A 24,568-nucleotide genomic window follows, 5' to 3' on the forward strand; every position below is an offset into this window, starting at 1 on the left:
GGTCAGAGATCACATGTACAGAGTGACTGGGGGCACCATCTAAGGGTCAGAGATCACATGTACAGAGAGACTGGGGGCACCATCTAAGGGTCAGAGATCACATGTACAGAGTGACTGGGGGGCACCATCTAAGGGTCAGAGATCACATGTACAGAGTGACTGGGGGGGTGGCACCATCTAAGGGTCAGAGATCACATGTATAGAGTGACTGGGGGGCACCATCTAAGGGTCAGAGATCACATGTACAGAGTGACTGGGGGGCACCATCTAAGGGTCAGAGATCACATGTACAGAGTGACTGGGGGCACCATCTAAGGGTCAGAGATCACATGTACAGAGTGACTGGGGGAACCATCTAATGGTCAGAGATCACATGTACAGAGTGACTGGGGGCACCATCTAAGGGTCAGAGATCACATGTACAGAGTGACTGGGGGGGCACCATCTAAGGGTCAGAGATCACATTACAGAGTGACTGCTTGGGGCACCATCTAAGGGTCAGAGATCACATGTACAGAGTGACTGGGGGGGCACCATCTAAGGGTCAGAGATCACATGTACAGAGTGACTGGGGGCACCATCTATGGGTCAGAGATCACATGTACAGAGTGACTGGGGGCACCATCTATGGGTCAGAGATCACATGTACAGAGTGACTGGGGGCACCATCTATGGGTCAGAGATCACATGTACAGAGTGACTGGGGGCACCATCTAAGGGTCAGAGATCACATGTACAGAGAGATTGGGGCACCATCTAAGGGTCAGAGATCACATGTACAGAGTGACTGGGGGCACCATCTAAGGGTCAGAGATCACATGTACAGAGTGACTGGGGGCACCATCTAAGGGTCAGAGATCACATGTACAGAGTGACTGGGGGCACCATCTAAGGGTCAGAGATCACATGTACAGAGTGACTGGGGGGGTGGCACCATCTAAGGGTCAGAGATCACATGTACAGAGTGACTGGGGGCACCATCTAAGGGTCAGAGATCACATGAACAGAGTGACTGGGGGGCACCATCTAAGGGTCGGAGATCACATGTACAGAGTGACTGGGGGGCACCATCTAAGGGTCAGAGATCACATGTACAGAGTGACTGGGGGCACCATCTAAGGGTCAGAGATCACATGTACAGAGTGACTGGGGGGCACCATCTATGGGTCAGAGATCACATGTGCAGAGTGACTGGGGGGCACCATCTAAGGGTCAGAGATCACATGTGCAGAGTGACTGGGGGGCATCATCTAAGGGTCAGAGATCACATGTACAGAGAGACTGGGGGCACCATCTAAGGGTCAGAGATCACATGTACAGAGTGACTGGGGGCACCATCTTAGGGTCAGAGATCACATGTACAGAGTGACTGGGGGCACCATCTAAGGGTCAGAGATCACATGTACAGAGAGACTGGGGGCACCATCTAAGGGTCAGAAATCACATGTACAGAGGGACTGGGGGGCATCATCTAAGGGTCAGAGATCACATGTACAGAGAGACTGGGGGCACCATCTAAGGGTCAGAGATCACATGTACAGAGTGACTGGGGGCACCATCTAAGGGTCAGAGATCACATGTACAGAGTGACTGGGGGCACCATCTAAGGGTCAGAGATCACATGTACAGAGAGACTGGGGGGCACCATCTAAGGGTCAGAGATCACATGTACAGAGTGACTGGGGGGGCACCATCTAAGGGTCGGAGATCACATGTACAGAGTGACTGGGGGGCACCATCTAAGGGTCGGAGATCACATGTACAGAGTGACTGGGGGGCACCATCTAAGGGTCGGAGATCACATGTACAGAGTGACTGGGGGGCACCATCTAAGGGTCAGAGATCACATGTACAGAGTGACTGGGGGGCACCATCTAAGGGTCAGAGATCACATGTACAGAGTGACTGGGGGCACCATCTAAGGGTCAGAGATCACATGTACAGAGAGACTGGGGGCACCATCTAAGGGTCAGAGATCACATGTACAGAGTGACTGGGGGCATCATCTAAGGGTCAGAGATCACATGTACAGAGTGACTGGGGGGCACCATCTAAGGGTCGGAGATCACATGTACAGAGTAACTGGGGGAACCATCTAAGGGTCAGAGATCACATGTACAGAGTGACTGGGGGGCACCATCTCAGGGTCAGAGATCACATGTACAGAGTGACTGGGGGGCACCATCTAAGGGTCGGAGATCACATGTACAGAGTGACTGGGGGGCACCATCTAAGGGTCAGAGATCACATGTGCAGAGTGACTGGGGGGCACCATCTAAGGGTCAGAGATCACATGTACAGAGTGACTGCTTGGGGCACCATCTAAGGGTCAGAGATCACATCTACAGAGTGAATGGGGGCATCATCTAAGGATCAGAGATCACATGTATAGAGTGACTGGGGGGCACCATCTAAGGGTCAGAGATCACATGTACAGAATGACTGGGGGGCACCATCTAAGGGTCAGAGATCACATGTACAGAGTGACTGGGGGGCATCATCTAAGGGTCAGAGATCACATGTACAGAGTGACTGGGACCACAATCTAAGGGTCAGAGATCACAATGACAGAGTGACTGGGGGCACCATCTAAGGATCAGAGATCACATGTACAGAGTGACTGGGGGCACCATCTAAGGATCAGAGATCACATGTACAGAGAGACTGGGGGGCACCATCTAAGGGTCAGAGATCACATGTACAGAAAGACTGGGGGGCACCATCTAAGGGTCAGAGATCACAATGACAGAGTGACTGGGGGCACCATCTAAGGGTCAGAGATCACATGTACAGAGTGACTGGGGGGCACCATCTAAGGGTCAGAGATCACATGTACAGAGAGACTGGGACCACCATCTAAGGGTCAGAGATCACAATGACAGAGTGACTGGGGGCACCATCTAAGGGTCAGAGATCACATGTACAGAGTGACTGGGGGGCATCATCTAAGGGTCAGAGATCACATGTACAGAGAGACTGGGGGCACCATCTAAGGGTCAGAGATCACATGTACAGAGTGACTGGGGGCACCATCTAAGGGTCAGAGATCACATGTACAGAGTGACTGGGGGGCACTATCTAAGGGTCAGAGATCACATGTACAGAGTGACTGGGGGGCACCATCTCAGGGTCGGAGATCACATGTACAGAGTGACTGGGGGCACCATCTAAGGGTCAGAGATCACATGTGCAGAGTGACTGGGGGGCACCATCTAAGGGTCAGAGATCATATGTACAGAGTGACTGGGGGGCACCATCTAAGGGTCAGAGATCACATGTACAGAGTTACTGGGGGGCACCATCTAAGGGTCAGAGATCACATGTGCAGAGTGACTGGGGGGCACCATCTAAGGGTCAGAGATCATATGTACAGAGTGACTGGGGGGCACCATCTAAGGGTCAGAAATCACATGTACAGAGTGACTGGGGGGCACCATCTAAGGGTCAGAGATCACATGTGCAGAGTGACTGGGGGGCACCATCTAAGGGTCAGAGATCACATGTACAGAGAGACTGGGGGGCACCATCTAAGGGTCAGAGATCATATGTACAGAGTGACTGGGGGGCACCATCTAAGGGTCGGAGATCACATGTACAGAGTGACTGGGGGGCACCATCTAAGGGTCGGAGATCACATGTACAGAGTGACTGGGGGCACCATCTAAGGGTCAGAGATCACATGTGCAGAGTGACTGGGGGGCACCATCTAAGGGTCAGAGATCACATGTACAGAGTGACTGGGGGCACCATCTAAGGGTCAGAGATCACATGTGCAGAGTGACTGGGGGGCACCATCTAAGGGTCAGAGATCACATGTGCAGAGTGACTGGGGGGCACCATCTAAGGGTCAGAGATCACATGTACAGAGTGACTGGGGGGCACCATCTAAGGGTCAGAGATCACATGTACAGAGTGACTGGGGGCACCATCTAAGGGTCAGAGATCACATGTACAGAGTGACTGGGGGCACCATCTAAGGGACTGGGACCAATAAAATGGTGATTGGTTAATACTACAGTGATTGTGACTAGATGTAGATGTAGATGTAGATGAAGAAAATGAACAATTCTCTAGGCTCAAAATAAAAAATTCTTTATAATAAATAACTTATCCGACCACCAGATGGCGATCATCACCTGTAACATGTGATAAACAGAGAAAAGAGAGAAATAATCATCATCCAAAACTAAAAGCCCCGCCCCCTGTATAACATCACTGATATAATATAATAGTAATATAATGACATGTGATCACAGCCCCGCCTCCTGTATGACATCACTGATATAATATAATAGTAATATAATGACATGTGATCACAGCCCCGCCTCCTGTATGACATCACTGATATAATAAATTAGTATTATAATGACATGTGATCAAAGCCCCGCCCCCTGTATGACATCACTGAAATAATAGTAATATAATGACATGATCACAGCCCCGCCCCTGTATGACATCACTGATATATAATAGTAATAGAATGACATGTGATCACAGCCCCGCCCCTGTATGACATCACTGACATAATATAATAGTAATATATTGACATGTGATCACAGCTCCGCCCCCAGTATGACATCATTGATAAAATATAATAGTAATATAATGACATAAGATCACAGCCCCGCCCCCTGTATGACATCACTGATATAATATAATAGTAATATAATGACATAAGATCACAGCCCCGTCCCCTGTATGACATCACTGATATAATATAATGACATGTGATCACAGCCCCGCCCTCTGTATGACATCACTGATATAATATAATAGTAATTTGATGCCATTTGCTCAAAGCCCCGACCCCTGTATGACATCACTGATATAATACAATAGTAATATAATGACGTGATCACAGCCCGCCCCATGTATGACATCACTGATATAATATAATAGTAAAATAATGACATGTGATCAAAGCCCCGCCCCTGTATGATATCACTGATATATAATAGTTATATAATGACATGTGATCACAGCCCCACCCTATGTATGACATCACTGATATAATACATTAGTAATATAATGACATGTGATCACAGCCCCGCCTCCTGTATGACATCATTGATATAATAAATTAGTATTATAATGACATGTGATCAAAGCCCCGCCCCCTGTATGACATCACTGATATGATATAATAGTAATATAATGACATGTGATCACAGCCCCGCCCCTGTATGAAATCACTGATATAATAGTAATATAATGACATGTGATCACAGCCCCGCCCCTGTATGACATCACTGATATAATAGTAATATAATGACATGTGATCAAAGCCCCGCCCCTGTATGACATCACTGATATGATATAATAGTAATAAAATGACATGTGATCACAGCCCCGCCCCCTGTAGGACATCACTGACATAATATAATAATAATATATTGACATGTGATCACAGCCCCGCCCCCTGTATGACATCACTGATATAATATAATAGTAATATAATGACATGTGATCACAGCCCCGTCCCCTGTATGACATCACTGATATAATATAATAGTAATATAATGACATGTGATCACAGCTGCGCCCCCTGTATGACATCACACATATAATATAATAGTAATATAATGACATGTGATCTCAGCCCCGTCCCCTGTATGACATCACTGATATAATATAATGACATGTGATCACAGCCCCGCCCCATGTATGACATCACTGATATAATATTATAGTAATATAATGACATGTGATCACAGCCCCTCCCCCTGTATGACATCACTGATATAATATAATAGTAATATAATGACATGTGATCACAGCCCTGCCTCCTGTATTACATAACTGATATAATAGTAATATAATGACATGTGATCACAGCCCCGCCCCCTGTATGACGTCACTGATATAATATAATAGTAATACAATGACATGTGATCACAGCCCCGCCCCCTGTATTACATCACTGATATAATATAATAGTAATATACTGACATGTGATCACAGCCCCGCCCCCTGTATGACATCACTGATATAATATAATGACATGTGATCACAGCCTCGCCCCCTCTATGACATCACTGATATAATAGTAATATAATGACATGTGATCACAGCCCCGCCCCCTGTATGACGTCACTGATATAATATAATGACATGTGATCACAGCCCCGCCCCCTGTATGACATCACTGATATAATAGTAAAATAATAACATGTGATCACAGCCCCGCCCGCTGTATGACATCACTGATATAATATAATGACGTGATCACAGCCACGCCCCCTGTATGACGTCACTGATATAATATAATGACATGTGATCACAGCCCCGCCCCCTGTATGACATCACTGATATAATAGTAATATAATAACATGTGATCACAGCCCGCTGTTTGACATCACTGATATAATCTAATAGTAATATAAGGACATGTGATCACTGCCCAGCCCCCTGTATGACATCACTGATATAATATAATAGTAATATAATGACATGTGATCACAGCCCCGCCTCCTGTATGACATCACTGATATAACATAATAGTCATATAATGACATGTGATCACAGCCCCGCCTCCTGTATGACATCACTGATATAATATAATAGTAATATAATGACGTGATCACAGCCCCGCCCCCTGTATGACATCACTGATATAATATAATAGTAATATAATGACATGTGATCACAGCCCCGCCCCCTGTATGACATCATAGATATAATATAATAGTAATATAATGACATGTGATCACAGCCCTGCCCCCTCTATGACATCACTGATATAATAGTAATATAATGACATGTGATCACAGCCCCGCCCCCTGTATGACGTCACTGATATAATATAATAGTAATACAATGACATGTGATCACAGCCCCGCCCCCTGTATGACATCACTAATATAATATAATAGTAATATACTGATATGTGATCACAGCCCCGCCCCCTGTATGACATCACTGATATAATATAATGACATGTGATCACAGCCCTGCCCCCTCTATGACATCACTGATATAATAGTAATATAATGACATGTGATCACAGCCCCGCCTCCTGTATGACATCACTGATATCATAAATTAGTATTATAATGACATGTGATCAAAGCCCCGCCCCCTGTATGACATCACTGATATGATATAATAGTAATATAATGACATGTGATCACAGCCCCGCCCCTGTATGAAATCACTGATATAATAGTAATATAATGACATGTGATCACAGCCCCGCCCCTGTATGACATCACTGATATAATAGTAATATAATGACATGTGATCAAAGCCCCGCCCCCTGTATGACATCACTGATATGATATAATAGTAATATAATGACATGTGATCACAGCCCCGCCCCCTGTAGGACATCACTGACATAATATAATAATAATATATTGACATGTGATCACAGTTCCGCCCCCTGTATGACATCACTGATATAATATAATAGTAATATAATGACATGTGATCACAGCTCCGCCCCCTGTATGACATCACAGATATAATATAATAGTAATATAATGACATGTGATCTCAGCCCCGTCCCCTGTATGACATCACTGATATAATATATTGACATGTGATCACAGCCCCGCCCCATGTATGACATCACTGATATAATATTATAGTAATATAATGACATGTGATCACAGCCCCTCCCCCTGTATGACATCACTGATATAATATAATAGTAATATAATGACATGTGATCACAGCCCCGCCCCCTGTATGACATCACTGATATAATATAATATAATGACATGTGATCACAGCCCCGCCCCTGTATGACATCACTGATATAATATAATAGTAATATAATGACATGATCACAGCCCCGCCTCCTGTATTACATAACTGATATAATATAATAGTAATATAATGACATGATCACAGCCCGGCCCCCTGTATGACATCACTGATATAATATAATGACATGTGATCACAGCCCCGCCCCTGTATGACATCACTGATATAATATAATAGTAATATAAACACATGTGATCACAGTCCCGCCCCCAGTAGGACATCACTGATATAATATAATAGTAATATAATGACATGTGGTCACAGCCCCGCCCCCTCTATTATATCACTGATATAATAGTAATATAATGACATGTGATCACAGCCCCGCCCCCTGTATGACATCATAGATATAATATAATAGTAATATAATGACATGTGATCACAGCCCTGCCCCCTCTATGACATCACTGATATAATAGTAATGACATGTGATCACAGCCCCGCCCCCTGTATGACGTCACTGATATAATATAATAGTAATACAATGACATGTGATCACAGCCCCGCCCCCTGTATGACATCACTGATATAATATAATAGTAATATACTGACATGTGATCACAGCCCCGCCCCCTGTATGACATCACTGATATAATATAATGACATGTGATCACAGCCCTGCCCCCTCTATGACATCACTGATATAATAGTAATATAATGACATGTGATCACAGCCCCGCCCCCTGTATGACGTCACTGATATAATATAATGACATGTGATCACAGCCCCGCCCCCTGTATGACATCACTGATATAATAGTAAAATAATAACATGTGATCACAGCCCCGCCCGCTGTATGACATCACTGATATAATAGTAATATAATGACATGTGATCACAGCCCCGCCCGCTGTATGACATCACTGATATAATATAATAGTAATATAATGACATGTGATCACAGCCCCGCCTCCTGTATTACATAACTGATATAATGTAATAGTAATATAATGACATGATCACAGCCCCGCCCCCTGTAGGACATCACTGACATAATATAAAATAATATATTGACATGTGATCACAGTTCCGCCCCCTGTATGACATCACAGATATAATATAATAGTAATATAATGACATGTGATCTCAGCCCCGTCCCCTGTATGACATCACTGATATAATATAATGACATGTGATCACAGCCCCGCCCCATGTATGACATCACTGATATAATATTATAGTAATATAATGACATGTGATCACAGCCCCTCCCCCTGTATGACATCATTGATATAATATAATAGTAATATAATGACATGTGGTCACAGCCCCGCCCCCTCTATTATATCACTGATATAATAGTAATATAATGACATGTGATCACAGCCCCGCCCCCTGTATGACATCATAGATATAATATAATAGTAATATAATGACATGTGATCACAGCCCTGCCCCCTCTATGACATCACTGATATAATAGTAATACAATGACATGTGATCACAGCCCCGCCCCCTGTATGACATCACTGATATAATATTATAGTAATATACTGACATGTGATCACAGCCCAGCCCCCTGTATGACATCACTGATATAATATAATGACATGTGATCACAGCCCTGCCCCCTCTATGACATCACTGATATAATAGTAATATAATGACATGTGATCACAGCCTCGCCCCCTCTATGACATCACTGATATAATAGTAATATAATGACATGTGATCACAGCCCCGCCCCCTGTATGACATCACTGATATAATATAATGACATGTGATCACAGCCCCGCCCCCTGTATGACATCACTGATATAATAGTAAAATAATAACATGTGATCACAGCCCCGCCCGCTGTATGACATCACTGATATAATATAATAGTAATATAATGACATGTGATCACAGCCCCGCCTCCTGTATGACATCACTGATATAATATAATAGTAATATAATGACATGTGATCACAGCCCCGCCCCCTGTATGACGTCACTGATATAATATAATGACATGTGATCACAGCCCCGCCCCCTGTATGACATCACTGATATATAATATAATGACATGTGATCACAGCCACGCCCCCTGTATGACGTCACTGATATAATATAATGACATGTGATCACAGCCCCGCCCCCTGTATGACATCACTGATATAATAGTAATATAATAACATGTGATCACAGCTCGCTGTTTGACATCACTGATATAATATAATAGTAATATAATGACATGTGATCACAGCCCCACCCCCTGTATGACATCACTGATATAATATAATAGTAATATAATGACATGTGATCACTGCCCCGCCTCCTGTATGACATCACTGATATAACATAATAGTCATATAATGACATGTGATCACAGCCCCGCCTCCTGTATGACATCACTGATATAATATAATAGTAATATAATGACGTGATCACAGCCCCGCCCCCTGTATGACATCACTGATATAATATAATAGTAATATAATGACATGTGATCACAGCCCCACCCCCTGTATGACATCACTGATATAATATAATAGTAATATAATGACATGTGATCACAGCCCCGCCCCCTGTATGACATCACTGATATAATATAATAGTAATATAATGACATGTGATCACAGCCCTGCCCCCTCTATAACATCACTGATATAATAGTAATATAATGCCATGTGATCACAGCCTCGCCCCCTCTATGACATCACTGATATAATAGTAATATAATGACATGTGATCACAGCCCCGCCCCCTGTATGACATCACTGATATAATATAATGACATGTGATCACAGCCCCGCCCCCTGTATGACATCACTGATATAATATAATGACATGTGATCACAGCCCCTCCCCCTGTATGACATCACTGATATAATATAATAGTAATATAATGACATGTGATCACAGCCCCGCCCGCTGTATGACATCACTGATATAATATAATGACATGTGATCACAGCCACGCCCCCTGTATGACGTCACTGATATAATATAATGACATGTGATCACAGCTCCGCCCGCTGTATGACGTCACTGATATAATATAATGACATGTGATCACAGCCCTGCCCCCTCTATGACATCACTGATATAATAGTAATATAATGACATGTGATCACAGCTCCGCCCTCTGTATGACATCACTGATATAATAGTAATATAATGCCATGTGATCACAGCCTCGCCCCCTCTATGACATCACTGATATAATAGTAATATAATGACATGTGATCACAGCCCTGCCCCCTCTATGACATCACTGATATAATAGTAATATAATGCCATGTGATCACAGCCTCGCCCCCTCTATGACATCACTGATATAATAGTAATATAATGATATGTGATCACAGCCCCGCCCCCTGTATGACATCACTGATATAATATAATAGTAATATAATGACATGTGATCACAGCCCCGCCCCCTGTATGACATCACTGATATAATAGTAATATAAGACCATGTGATCACAGCCTCGCCCCCTCTATGACATCACTGATATAATAGTAAAATAATGACATGTGATCACAGCCCCGCCCCCTGTATGACATCACTGATATAATATAATAGTAATATAATGACATGTAATCACAGCCCTGCCTCCTGTATGACATCACTGATATAATAGTAATATAATGACATGTGATCACAGCCCCGCCCCCTCTATGACATCACTGATATAATAGTAATATAATGACATGTGATCACAGCCCCGCCCCCTGTATGACATCACTGATATAATATAATAGTAATATAATGACATGTGATCACAGCCCCGCCCCCTCTATGACATCACTGATATAATATAATAGTAATATAATGACATGTGATCACAGCCTCGCCCCCTGTATGACATTACTGATATAATATAATAGTAATATAATGACATGTGATCACAGCCCCGCCCCCCGTATGACGTCACTGATATGACATAATAACATGTGATCACAGCCCCACCCCCTGTATGACATCACTGATATAATATAATGACATGTGATCACAGCCACGCCCCCTTTATGACATCACTGATATAATATAATAGTAATATAATGACATGTGATCACAGCCCCGCCCCCTGTATGACATCACTGATATGTCATTATATTACTATTATATTATGTGATCACAGCCCCGCCTCCTGTATGACATCACTGATATAATAGTAATATAATGACATGTGATCACAGCCCCGCCTCCTGTATGACATCACTGATATAATATAATAGTAATATAATGACATGTGATCTCAGCCCCGCCCCCTGTATGACATCACTGATATAATAGTAATATAATGACATGTGATCACAGCCCCGCCCCCTGTATGACATCACTGATATAATAGTAATATAATGACATGTGATCACAGCCCCGCCCCCTGTATGACATCACTGATATAATAGTAATATAATGACATGTGATCACAGCCTCGCCCCCTGTATGACATTACTGATATAATATAATAGTAATATAATGACATGTGATCACAGCCCCGCCCCCCGTATGGCGTCACTGATATGACATAATGACATGTGATCACAGCCCCACCCCCTGTATGACATCACTGATATAATAGTAATATAAGGACAAGTGATCACAGCCCCGCCCCCTGTATGACATCACTGATATAATATAATGACATGTGATCACAGCCACGCCCCCTTTATGACATCACTGATATAATATAATAGTAATATAATGACATGTGATCACAGCCCCGCCCCCTGTATGACATCACTGATATGTCATTATATTACTATTATATTATGTGATCACAGCCCCGCCCCCTGTATGACATCACTGATATAATAGTAATATAAGACCATGTGATCACAGCCTCGCCCCCTCTATGACATCACTGATATAATAGTAAAATAATGACATGTGATCACAGCCCCGCCCCCTGTATGACATCACTGATATAATATAATAGTAATATAATGACATGTAATCACAGCCCTGCCTCCTGTATGACATCACTGATATAATAGTAATATAATGACATGTGATCACAGCCCCGCCCCCTCTATGACATCACTGATATAATAGTAATATAATGACATGTGATCACAGCCCCGCCCCCTGTATGACATCACTGATATAATATAATAGTAATATAATGACATGTGATCACAGCCCCGCCCCCTCTATGACATCACTGATATAATATAATAGTAATATAATGACATGTGATCACAGCCTCGCCCCCTGTATGACATTACTGATATAATATAATAGTAATATAATGACATGTGATCACAGCCCCGCCCCCCGTATGACGTCACTGATATGACATAATGACATGTGATCACAGCCCCACCCCCTGTATGACATCACTGATATAATAGTAATATAAGGACAAGTGATCACAGCCCCGCCCCCTGTATGACATCACTGATATAATATAATGACATGTGATCACAGCCACGCCCCCTTTATGACATCACTGATATAATATAATAGTAATATAATGACATGTGATCACAGCCCCGCCTCCTGTATTACATCACTGATATAATAGTAATATAATGACATGTGATCACAGCCCCGCCTCCTGTATGACATCACTGATATAATATAATAGTAATATAATGACATGTGATCTCAGCCCTGCCCCCTGTATGACATCACTGATATAATAGTAATATAATGACATGTGATCACAGCCCCGCCCCCTGTATGACATCACTGATATAATAGTAATATAATAACATGTGATCACAGCCCCGCCCCCTGTATTACATCACTGATATAATATGATAGTAATATAATGAAATGTGATCACAGCCCCGCCCCCTGTATGACATCACTGATATAATATAGTAATATAATGAAATGTGATCACAGCCCCGCCCCCTGTATGACATCACTGATATAATGTAATAGTAATATAATGACATGTGATCACAGCCCCGCCCCCTGTATGACATCACTGATATAATAGTAATATAATGACATGTGATCACAGCCCCACCCCCTGTATGACATCACTGATATAATATAATAGTAATATAATGACATGTGATCACAGCCCCGCCCCCTGTATGACATCACTGATATAATGTAATAGTAATATAATGACATGTGATCACAGCCCCGCCCGCTGTATGACATCACTGATATAATATAATGACATGTGATCACAGCCCCGCCCCCTGGATGACATCACTGATATAATAGTAATATAATGACATGTGATCACAGCCCCGCCCCCTGTATGACATCACTGATATAATGTAATAGTAATATAATGACATGTGATCACAGCCCCGCCCCCTGTATGACATCACTGATATAATGTAATAGTAATATAATGACATGTGATCACAGCCCCGCCCCTTGTATGACATCACTGATATAATATAATGACATGTGATCACAGCCCCGCCCCCTGGATGACATCACTGATATAATAGTAATATAATGACATGTGATCACAGCCCCGCCCCCTGGATGACATCACTGATATAATAGTAATATAATGACATGTGATCACTCTCATCCTCTATACGCAGGATACAATGTTTCTGCTCTGACTCCGCCCCTTATATAATCATTTCTTTGTTTTTCGTGTCATGTGATTTGGCGCGGTGGTGATTCTGGACGATCATCAGAGTTCGCAGACGGAGTTTATTCCTCTAATTATTGTGTAATGTTCTGGTGAGCGGCGCCCTTTATCCTGCTTTTATTTATTGTTATAAAAGTAAGTCACCCCCCCCCCCCCCCCATGCATACACAGCGCGTCACAGATGGCATCTCACGGGTTAAGAACATTAAGATACATTGTTGCTATCCTCTATAAACAGCGCCACTCTTGTCCTCAGGTTCTGTCAGGTAATACAAATCTTCTCCATTCACTATAATGGAGCTTAGCTGCAATACCGCATACAACCTGAAGACAAGAGAGGCGCTGTCTGTGGAAGAAAAAACTGTATCAGTCGCCACCCAGCTTTCCCAAAAACAGACAGAAAGAAGACCCAGCAGCACAGAGTGTTTAAGGCCTCCAGGGGACAGTACTGGGAAGGTTTCTCCAGGAGCGATCACATGACTCCTGCGCCATTTCTTCATGACCCTCGTGACCCCTCGCTGCCCCACTGTGTGTTACTGTGTATCCAGCAGAAATGTTCCCACACCAGAGCCACTTCCTGCAGATCAGCGACACGAGACGCAACGGGCGACAGCTGATCCCTGACATCTCTAGTCACAGACTGTGGGAAAGTCACCCGGGAAACAGATTCCCAGAATTCTCTGCACCTCAACGTGTCATCACGGGATCAATGAGAACCACATGACATCATCAGCACAGAGAGCACGATGCATCATGGGAAATCAAAGCTGCACTCACTATTCTGCTGGTGAGGTCACTATGTACATACATTACATTACTTATCCTGTACTGATCCTGAGTTATATCCTGTAAATCTTTTTATTATAAAAATCTAAAACATAACAGACATAATCAATAATACATAACATAAACTCAGCTTACATGCGCCATAAATATGAAACGAAATAAGACAAATTGTCATTATAACAAAAACTAAACTTTTACCAGCCAGTCCAGTTTCAACTAAAACTAATTACGTACACGTATATATAAACTAATGAAATAATATATGTACCCCAACCCCATACATCACACCAAACTCACACCAAATACACAAACAAAAACTCTGCCATGCCCGGCAATAGGAAATAAAAGCCGTCCAAACCTGGACATAATGAAAATATTGACTAACAGGCAGCAGATACATTACAGACAAAACATACATATAAACATAAACATACATATAAACATACATATAAACATACATATAAACATACATATAAACATAAACATACATATAAACATAAACATACATATAAACATACATACACTTTTTTTTTTTTTTTTTTTTTTTTTTTTTTTTCTTCCCTCTCTCTCTCTCTCATTCCACACTCACTCACACCCATCCTCACCACCATCATTAGCGGATATCACACTCATACCCATCCTCTCCTAATATATATATATAAACAAATTTCAAAACAAATAGATCCGGCTGCCTTAACTAAAACGAAAGGTAACTAAACATTAGTTAGCATAAATATACGGTAATACAGAAATACAGGTAAATGAATAACAATAACAAATCTTTCACTATCTAACCCCAAAGCCCCTCCAGCCCCTCTGGCCATGAGATGGTATAAATGTCCAGTCCAGTCCATAATCCACACCAGGAGCCGGGCATCATGGAGTCCAATATTGTTCATCAATGGCTCCACCCAGCTCACCTCTTACCCCCCATTCCCCCACCCAACCTATTCTATAGCCCCCTATATACATATATACAAGAAAATGAAAGCAAGGCCTATTCAGCCATGCCACCAAAAGGTTTGCCACACAACATAATTACTTAAACACATACTATACACTTATTAACATAAACATAACTATATACATAACATAACTATATACATAACACAACAATTGTAAGGCCCAAGTTCAGTTACCTGCAAGCCCTTCATACACTCATTTCCCTAAAACAAAACAAAAAGCTAAAGGTGACATGCGCCAGCCCTCCACCGGGATCAGAGTATGGCAGACCAGATACCAAATAATTTTTAAACCTATCCCTCACCTACTTTCCCTAGACTCACACTATCGCTGCCCCTAAAGTTTAAGCTGTCCCTACACACTGACCCTAACACTGACCCTACCACTCTATCCCTAACCAGAATTAAGGTGCCTCCCCCAAAGGGTTCAGCATCTAGGGCACATCAAATGAAAACCCTCTCCATAGGAGAGAAGCCCTACTTGTACCCAATCTGCCATACTCTAAAGACCTGATCTTCCCGAGGTCACCAGTGATATTCCTACAGACCTCCACCTCGGAGAGGACTTTTCGCTGTGTAGATACTAAACACCGTGCATTCCACGTGTGATACCTAACCACTAAGCTAACTAAAAATAATGTGCACCGATCTCGGCCACCCAGGATCTTGAATGCTCCATAAGCCCACTCCGGATAGGCAAGGCCGGCAAGTTGACTCCAGCCGATGGAAGCGCCCACCCGGTTGTAGACCCCTATATTAAAGGGACAATGAAGCAGGAAGTGGTCCATGCTTTCCAGCGTGTTCCCGCACTCTTCTCGGGGACAGTCCCGGTCATCAGAGCTCCTACACTTCAGATTGTCCCTTACACATAGCTTCCCCTGAAAGCAGCGCCAGGCCAAGTCCCAAAACTTCTGGGGGATCCGTTTCGAGTTCAAAAGACTTAAACCAACCCTCAGATCCCGACCTGGGCAGTCCCTGAGCGCCAGAGGCCTCTGGAAATGGGTCAACAGAACCCGTTTGTCAAGGGAACGCCTTGACTGGGTCCTGATCTCCCACACTCCCAGACCCCACCGACGTATCGCCTTCAGAGTCGGGGTAGCGTAAGCCGGAAGATATCCATGTGGTGTACGGAGGTCCTTCACTTGCCCTCCTGTCTCCCATTCCTGGAAGAAAGGCCGAAACCATTCCCTGCAGGAGAGTACCCACGGAGGAGCCCTCTCTTTCCAGAGGTTAGCGATGTTGGCTTTCAAGAAGGTGTTCGTTAAGAACACCACAGGGTTTACCATAGATAAACCCCCTAGTCTCCTCGTGCGGTACGTAACCTCCCTCTTGACTAGGTTCATCCTGTTCCCCCATAACAGTTGGAAAAACAGGCTGTAGATCCTAGTGTAGTAAGCCTCTAGTAAGATACATACACTGCCCAGATAGATAAACAAGGGGAGCAGGTACGATTTGATCAGGTGTACCCTTTCCCTGAGGGTCATAGACCAACCCTTCCACTGGTTCACCTTCTGAGTGGCATCCTGGAGCTTACCATCCCAGTTTTTGGTGGGATAATCATCCTGGCCGAATGTGATGCCCAAAACTTTTGCTGACTCTTGGAGCCCTGGAAGGGTGTCCGGGAGATCAAACATGGGATCCCCCCCTCCCAGCCAGAGACTTTCACACTTATCCCGATTGATCTTGGACCCGGATGCCTCCGAGTAACGATCCACCTCCGACATCACCATCTCGACCTCCACCCTCGAGGAGACGAAAATGGTGACATCATCAGCGTACGCCACCACTCTCTGGGCGACATCCAGCTCCGCCAGACTCATCCCGACTCCCGCTAACGGCCCACAATCTACCCTCCGGACGAAGGGATCGATTGCGAACACGTATAACAGCGGGCTCAAAGGACAACCCTGACGGACTCCGGACCCCACCTCAAAAGAGCGGCCAGACCAACCGTTCACCAGCGGGAAACTCTCTGCCCCTGCATATATGGTGACAAGCCAATTCACAAAAGTACTCGGTAAGCCATATCTCAGGAGGACGGACCAGAGGTACTCGTGGTTCACCCGATCAAATGCTTTGGCCTGATCCAGGGACAACAAGTACCCCTTCCAGAGACCCGCACTACTCCGCTCCACTGCCTCCCTGACACTGAGGACAGCACTTAAGGTGCTTCGGCCTGGAACAGAGCAGTGCTGGGCCCCTGAAAGGAGCCGGGGTGCAAACTTCACCAACCGATTAAACAGTATCTTAGCCAGAAGCTTCCTGTCCGTATTGAGAAGAGCTATGGGCCTCCAATTCTCAATCCGGCTAGGATCTTTACCCTTTGAGAGAAGAATCAGGGCCGACCTCCTCATTGACTTCGGCAGAGTGCCCGAGGAGAGACACTCATTGAATACCTCAGTCAAGAGGGGAGCTAAAGACTCCTTAAAGGTCCTGTACCACTCGGATGTTAAGCCATCCGGACCTGGAGACTTCTTAGGGGCAAGCCCCTCGATCGCCAGTCTCACTTCCTCTTCCCTGATTTCTTCTGCCAAAACATCAAGAGAGGGGTCTACCCCTGGCTCAGGAATGGTTTCAGCCAGGAAAGCCGACATCTTGTCCCGATCTAGATCCTTCCTCCCCAAAAGGTGTGAGTAGAAGGATCTGACAACCTCCAGGATCCCTGATCTGGACCGATTCAGAGATCCCGTACTATCGATCAGTCCTGAAATGACTTTACTACTCACTGACATCTTACAGTTTCTGTAAGGGTCGGGCGAGCGGTACTTCCCGAAATCCCTCTCAAAAACCAAAGATGCATGCCTATCGTACTGACACCTCATCAGCAAGGATTTCACTCTGGAGATATCCTCCCGGCTACCTCCAGTCGAGACGAGAAGCTCGAGTTTCCTCCTCAGACCCTGATATAGGCGATACCTGTTCAGGGACCTGAGGCTCGAGAGCTGGCGGAAGAACCCCGCAACCCGCTTCTTGAATATCTCCCACCACTCTGACTTACTACTACAAAGGCCCAGTAAAGGTACCTGACTCTGAAGAAAATCCTCAAAGGACTGTCTTATCTCCGCTTCCTCCAGGAGGGACGAATTCAGCTTCCAATAACCTTTACCCATCCGGGGGGTCTCTGAAACATTCAAGGAAAACAAAATCATACAGTGATCGGAGAATTCCACCTCAATCACGGACACTGCGGAAGAGACGGCTTCCTCCTTTAAATAAAACCTGTCTATCCTAGACCTGCAGCTACCTCGATGATAGGTGAAACCCGCGTGGCCTGAGGGGCTCCGGATGTGGACGTCCTCTAGGCGAGCTTCCCTAACTATGCTATTGAGGGCTGTACTATCATAAGCCAGCGGACCATTGGAGCCTCTCCTATCTTGGGACCTCGTGACAGTATTGAAGTCCCCTCCAAAGATCACTTGCCGACTTGTAAAAAGGAAGGGCTTGATCCTCATAAAGAGGCTTTTACGGTCCCACTTTGTTTGTGGGGCGTAGATGTTAATGAGCCGGAGCTCTTGCCCCTTCATGAGGACATCTAAGATCAGGCACCTCCCCATTTCCAACTCGATAACCCGTCTGCATTCAACAGGAGCGGTAAAAAGGACCGCCACCCCACTATATGGCTCAGCCGCAAGAGACCAGTGGGAGGGGCCGCGCCTCCACTCTCTCCTGGCTTTTACCAGGGAGGCTAGATCTGACAACCTGGTCTCTTGCAGATACAAAATGTCGGCTTCAACTCGGCCGAGAAAATCAAAGGCTGCGAATCTAGCCGTATCCGACTTTATGCTGGCACAGTTAATGGATGCCAGCGTCAATGGGGTGAGTGCCGCCATCCTGAGTGATCGAGTTGGATGGCCTATCCCCTTTACCTCTTACCCTTCTTCTTCCCCCCTTCCTCATCAGAAGAAGACCCCCTTTCCTTCTTTTTAGACCTCTTTAGGGATGCTGACATATCCATCCCACGATCCTCATCTCCTGACCCAGGGGCCACCTGCCCTCCCAAGGAAGTTACCTCAGAAGGAACAGGCTCAGCACCTCCCGGAGGTTCCTCCGCCTCTGAACAAAGACTCTCAGCCTCCCCCTCCAAAGAAAGGGAAGAGTCCTTGCCAAGGGCCCGATACCTTTTGGATAGAACGATCAGAGGGGGGTTGGTCAGGCTTTTCCCAGGCACTTGGCCTGCAACACCGGAGGAGGAAGATGATGCCCTGAGTACCCTCTGGCCCTGCCTCCTTCTGCCGCACTTTTGTTTTTCCTTTTGCCCTTTCCCATCTTCCTCATCCAAACTTTCATATTGAGAGGAACTTGAGGAAATGGCCCTATTTGCCTCCTCTTTACGAAGTTTCCTTATCTCTTCATCTAACTCGGTGTCCCCAAGAGCCTCAGCTGTCTTCTCTGAGCCAACGTCGGGAGCAGGATCCCGGACTACACCTTCTACCAGGGAACTTTCAAGATCCCTGCTCCTTCTGCGCCTCTCCTCCCTCCTAAGCTTAGAGGGGCTCTTGTTCTTAACTTTCTTCACTGGCTCTAGTGCCCCTTCTCCTCTGCTGGTCCCCATCCCAGATGAGGCAACCTCACTGCTCTCCCCATCTCGGGTGGTCACAGCATTGGAGAATGAGCGGGGACACCGGCTAAATGGGTGACCAAGGTCACCACACAGGTTACAGCGAATCCGGCCACAGGTGTGTTACGCCGAGCGCTCCGGGTTCCCGCTCCTCCCCGGAGCGCTCGCTTCACCTCCTCCGCTGCAGCGCCCCGGTCACGTCCTCTGACCCGGGGCGCTGCGATCCTGCTGCTAGCCGGGATGCGATTCGCGATGCGGGTAGCGCCCGCTCGCGATGCGCACCCCGGCTCTCCTACCTGACTCGCTCCCCGTCTGTTCTGTCCCGGCGCGCGCGGCCCCGCTCCCTAGGGCGCGCGCGCGCCGGGTCTCTGCGATTTAAAGGGCCACTGCGCCGCTGATTGGCGCAGTGGTTCCAATTAGAGTTATCACCTGTGCACTCCCTATATTACCTCACTTCCCTTACACTCCCTTGCCGGATCTTGTTGCCTTAGTGCCAGTGAAAGCGTTCCTTGTGTGTCCCTTGCCAGTGTTTCCAGACCTTCTGCCGTTGCCCCTGACTACGATCCTTGCTGCCTGCCCCGACCTTCTGCTACGTCCGACCTTGCTTCTGCCTACTCCCTTGTACCGCGCCTATCTTCAGCAGCCAGAGAGGTTGAGCCGTTGCTAGTGGATACGACCTGGTCACTACCGCCGCAGCAAGACCATCCCGCTTTGCGGCGGGCTCTGGTGAAAACCAGTAGTGGCTTAGAACCGGTCCACTAGCACGGTCCACGCCAATCCCTCTCTGGCACAGAGGGTCCACTACCTGCCAGCCGGCATCGTGACAGTAGATCCGGCCATGGATCCCGCTGAAGTTCCTCTGCCAGTTGTCGCTGACCTCACCACGGTGGTCGCCCAGCAGTCACAACAGATTGCGCAACAAGGCCAACAGCTGTCTCAACTGACCGTTATGCTACAACAGCTGCTACCACAGCTTCAGCAGTCATCTCCTCCGCCAGCTCCTGCACCTCCTCCGCAGCGAGTGGCCGCTCCTGGGATACGCTTATCCTTGCCGGATAAGTTTGATGGGGACTCTAAGTTTTGCCGTGGCTTCCTTTCCCAATGTTCCCTGCATCTGGAGATGATGTCGGACCTGTTTCCCACTGAAAGGTCTAAGGTGGCTTTCGTAGTCAGTCTTCTGTCCGGAAAAGCCCTGTCATGGGCCACACCGCTCTGGGACCGCAATGACCCCGTCACTGCCTCAGTACACTCCTTCTTCTCGGAAATCCGAAGTGTCTTTGAGGAACCTGCCCGAGCCTCTTCTGCTGAGACTGCCCTGTTGAACCTGGTCCAGGGTAATTCTTCCGTTGGCGAGTATGCCGTACAATTCCGTACACTTGCTTCTGAATTGTCCTGGAATAATGAGGCCCTCTGCGCGACCTTCAAAAAAGGCCTATCCAGCAACATTAAAGATGTTCTGGCCGCACGAGAAATTCCTGCTAATCTACATGAACTTATTCACCTAGCCACTCGCATTGACATGCGTTTTTCTGAAAGGCGTCAGGAACTCCGCCAAGATATGGACTCTGTTCGCACGAGGCGTTTCGTCTCCTCGGCTCCTCTCTCCTCTGGTCCCCTGCAATCTGTTCCTGTGCCTCCCGCCGTGGAGGCTATGCAGGTCGACCGGTCTCGCCTGACACCTCAAGAGAGGACACGACGCCGTATGGAGAACCTCTGCCTGTACTGTGCTAGTACCGAACACTTCCTGAGGGATTGTCCTATCCGTCCTCCCCGCCTGGAAAGACGTACGCTGACTCCGCACAAAGGTGAGACAGTCCTTGATGTCTACTCTGCTTCTCCACGTCTTACTGTGCCTGTGCGGATGTCTGCTTCTGCCTTCTCCTTCGCTACAGTGGCCTTCTTGGACTCTGGTTCTGCAGGAAATTTTATTTTGGCCTCTCTCGTCAACAGGTTCAACATCCCAGTGACCAGTCTCGCCAGACCCCTCTACATCAATTGTGTAAATAATGAAAGATTGGACTGTACCATACGTTTCCGCACGGAGCCCCTTCTTATGAGCATCGGATCTCATCATGAGAGGATTGAACTTTTGGTCCTCCCCAATTGCACCTCGGAGATTCTCCTTGGACTTCCCTGGCTTCAACTTCATTCCCCAACCCTGGATTGGTCCACTGGGGAGATCAAGAGTTGGGGGTCCTCTTGTTCCAAGAACTGTCTAAAACCGGTTCCCAGTAACCCTTGCCGTAACTCTGTGGTTCCTCCAGTAACCGGTCTCCCCAAGGCCTATATGGACTTCGCGGATGTTTTCTGCAAAAAACAAGCTGAGACTCTACCTCCTCACAGGCCTTATGATTGCCCTATCGACCTCCTCCCGGGTACTACTCCACCCCGGGGCAGAATTTATCCTCTCTCTGCCCCAGAGACTCTTGCCATGTCCGAATACGTCCAGGAGAATCTAAAAAGGGGCTTTATCCGTAAATCCTCCTCTCCTGCCGGAGCCGGATTTTTCTTTGTCTCCAAAAAAGATGGCTCCCTACGTCCCTGCATTGACTACCGCGGTCTTAATAAAATCACGGTTAAGAACCGCTACCCCTTACCCCTCATCTCTGAACTCTTTGATCGCCTCCAAGGTGCCCACATCTTCACTAAATTGGACTTAAGAGGCGCCTATAACCTCATCCGCATCAGAGAGGGGGACGAGTGGAAAACGGCATTTAACACCAGAGATGGACACTTTGAGTATCTGGTCATGCCCTTTGGACTGTGCAATGCCCCTGCCGTCTTCCAAGACTTTGTCAATGAAATTTTTCGTGATCTATTATACTCCTGTGTTGTGGTATATCTGGACGATATCCTAATTTTTTCTGCCAATCTAGAGGAACACCGCCGGCATGTCCGTATGGTTCTTCAGAGACTTCGTGACAACCAACTCTATGCCAAAATTGAGAAATGTCTGTTTGAATGCCAATCTCTTCCTTTTCTAGGATATTTGGTCTCTGGCCAGGGACTACAGATGGATCCAGACAAACTCTCTGCCGTCTTAAATTGGCCACGCCCCTCCGGACTCCGTGCTATCCAACGCTTTTTGGGGTTCGCCAATTATTACAGGCAATTTATTCCACATTTTTCTACCATTGTGGCTCCTATCGTGGCTTTAACCAAGAAAAATGCTGATCCCAAGTCCTGGCCTCCTCAAGCAGAAGACTCCTTTAAACAACTCAAGTCTGCCTTTTCTTCGGCTCCCGTGCTCTCCAGACCTGACCCTTCCAAACCCTTCCTATTGGAGGTTGATGCCTCCTCAGTAGGAGCTGGAGCTGTTCTTCTACAAAAAAATCCTTCCGGGCATGCTGTCACTTGTGGTTTTTTCTCTAGGACCTTCTCTCCAGCGGAGAGGAACTACTCCATCGGGGATCGAGAACTTCTAGCCATTAAATTAGCACTTGAGGAATGGAGGCATCTGCTGGAGGGATCAAGATTTCCTGTTATTATCTACACCGACCACAAGAACCTCTCCTACCTCCAGTCGGCCCAACGGCTGAATCCTCGCCAGGCCCGGTGGTCTCTGTTCTTTGCCCGATTTAATTTTGAGATTCACTTTCGTCCTGCCGATAAGAACATTAGAGCCGATGCTCTCTCTCGTTCCTCGGATGCCTCAGAAGTTGATCTCCCTCCGCAACACATCATTCCACCTGACTGCCTGATCTCCACTTCTCCTGCCTCCATCAGACAGACTCCTCCAGGAAAGACCTTTGTTTCTCCACGCCAACGCCTCGGAATCCTCAAATGGGGTCACTCCTCCCATCTCGCAGGTCATGCGGGCATCAAGAAATCTGTGCAACTCATCTCCCGCTTCTATTGGTGGCCAACTCTGGAGACGGATGTTGGGGACTTTGTGCGAGCCTGCACTATCTGTGCCCGGGATAAGACTCCTCGCCAGAAGCCCGCTGGTTTTCTTCATCCTCTGCCTGTCCCCGAACAGCCTTGGTCT

Source organism: Hyla sarda, unplaced genomic scaffold (assembly GCF_029499605.1).
Source record: "Hyla sarda isolate aHylSar1 unplaced genomic scaffold, aHylSar1.hap1 scaffold_396, whole genome shotgun sequence".
Taxonomy (NCBI): domain Eukaryota; kingdom Metazoa; phylum Chordata; class Amphibia; order Anura; family Hylidae; genus Hyla; species Hyla sarda.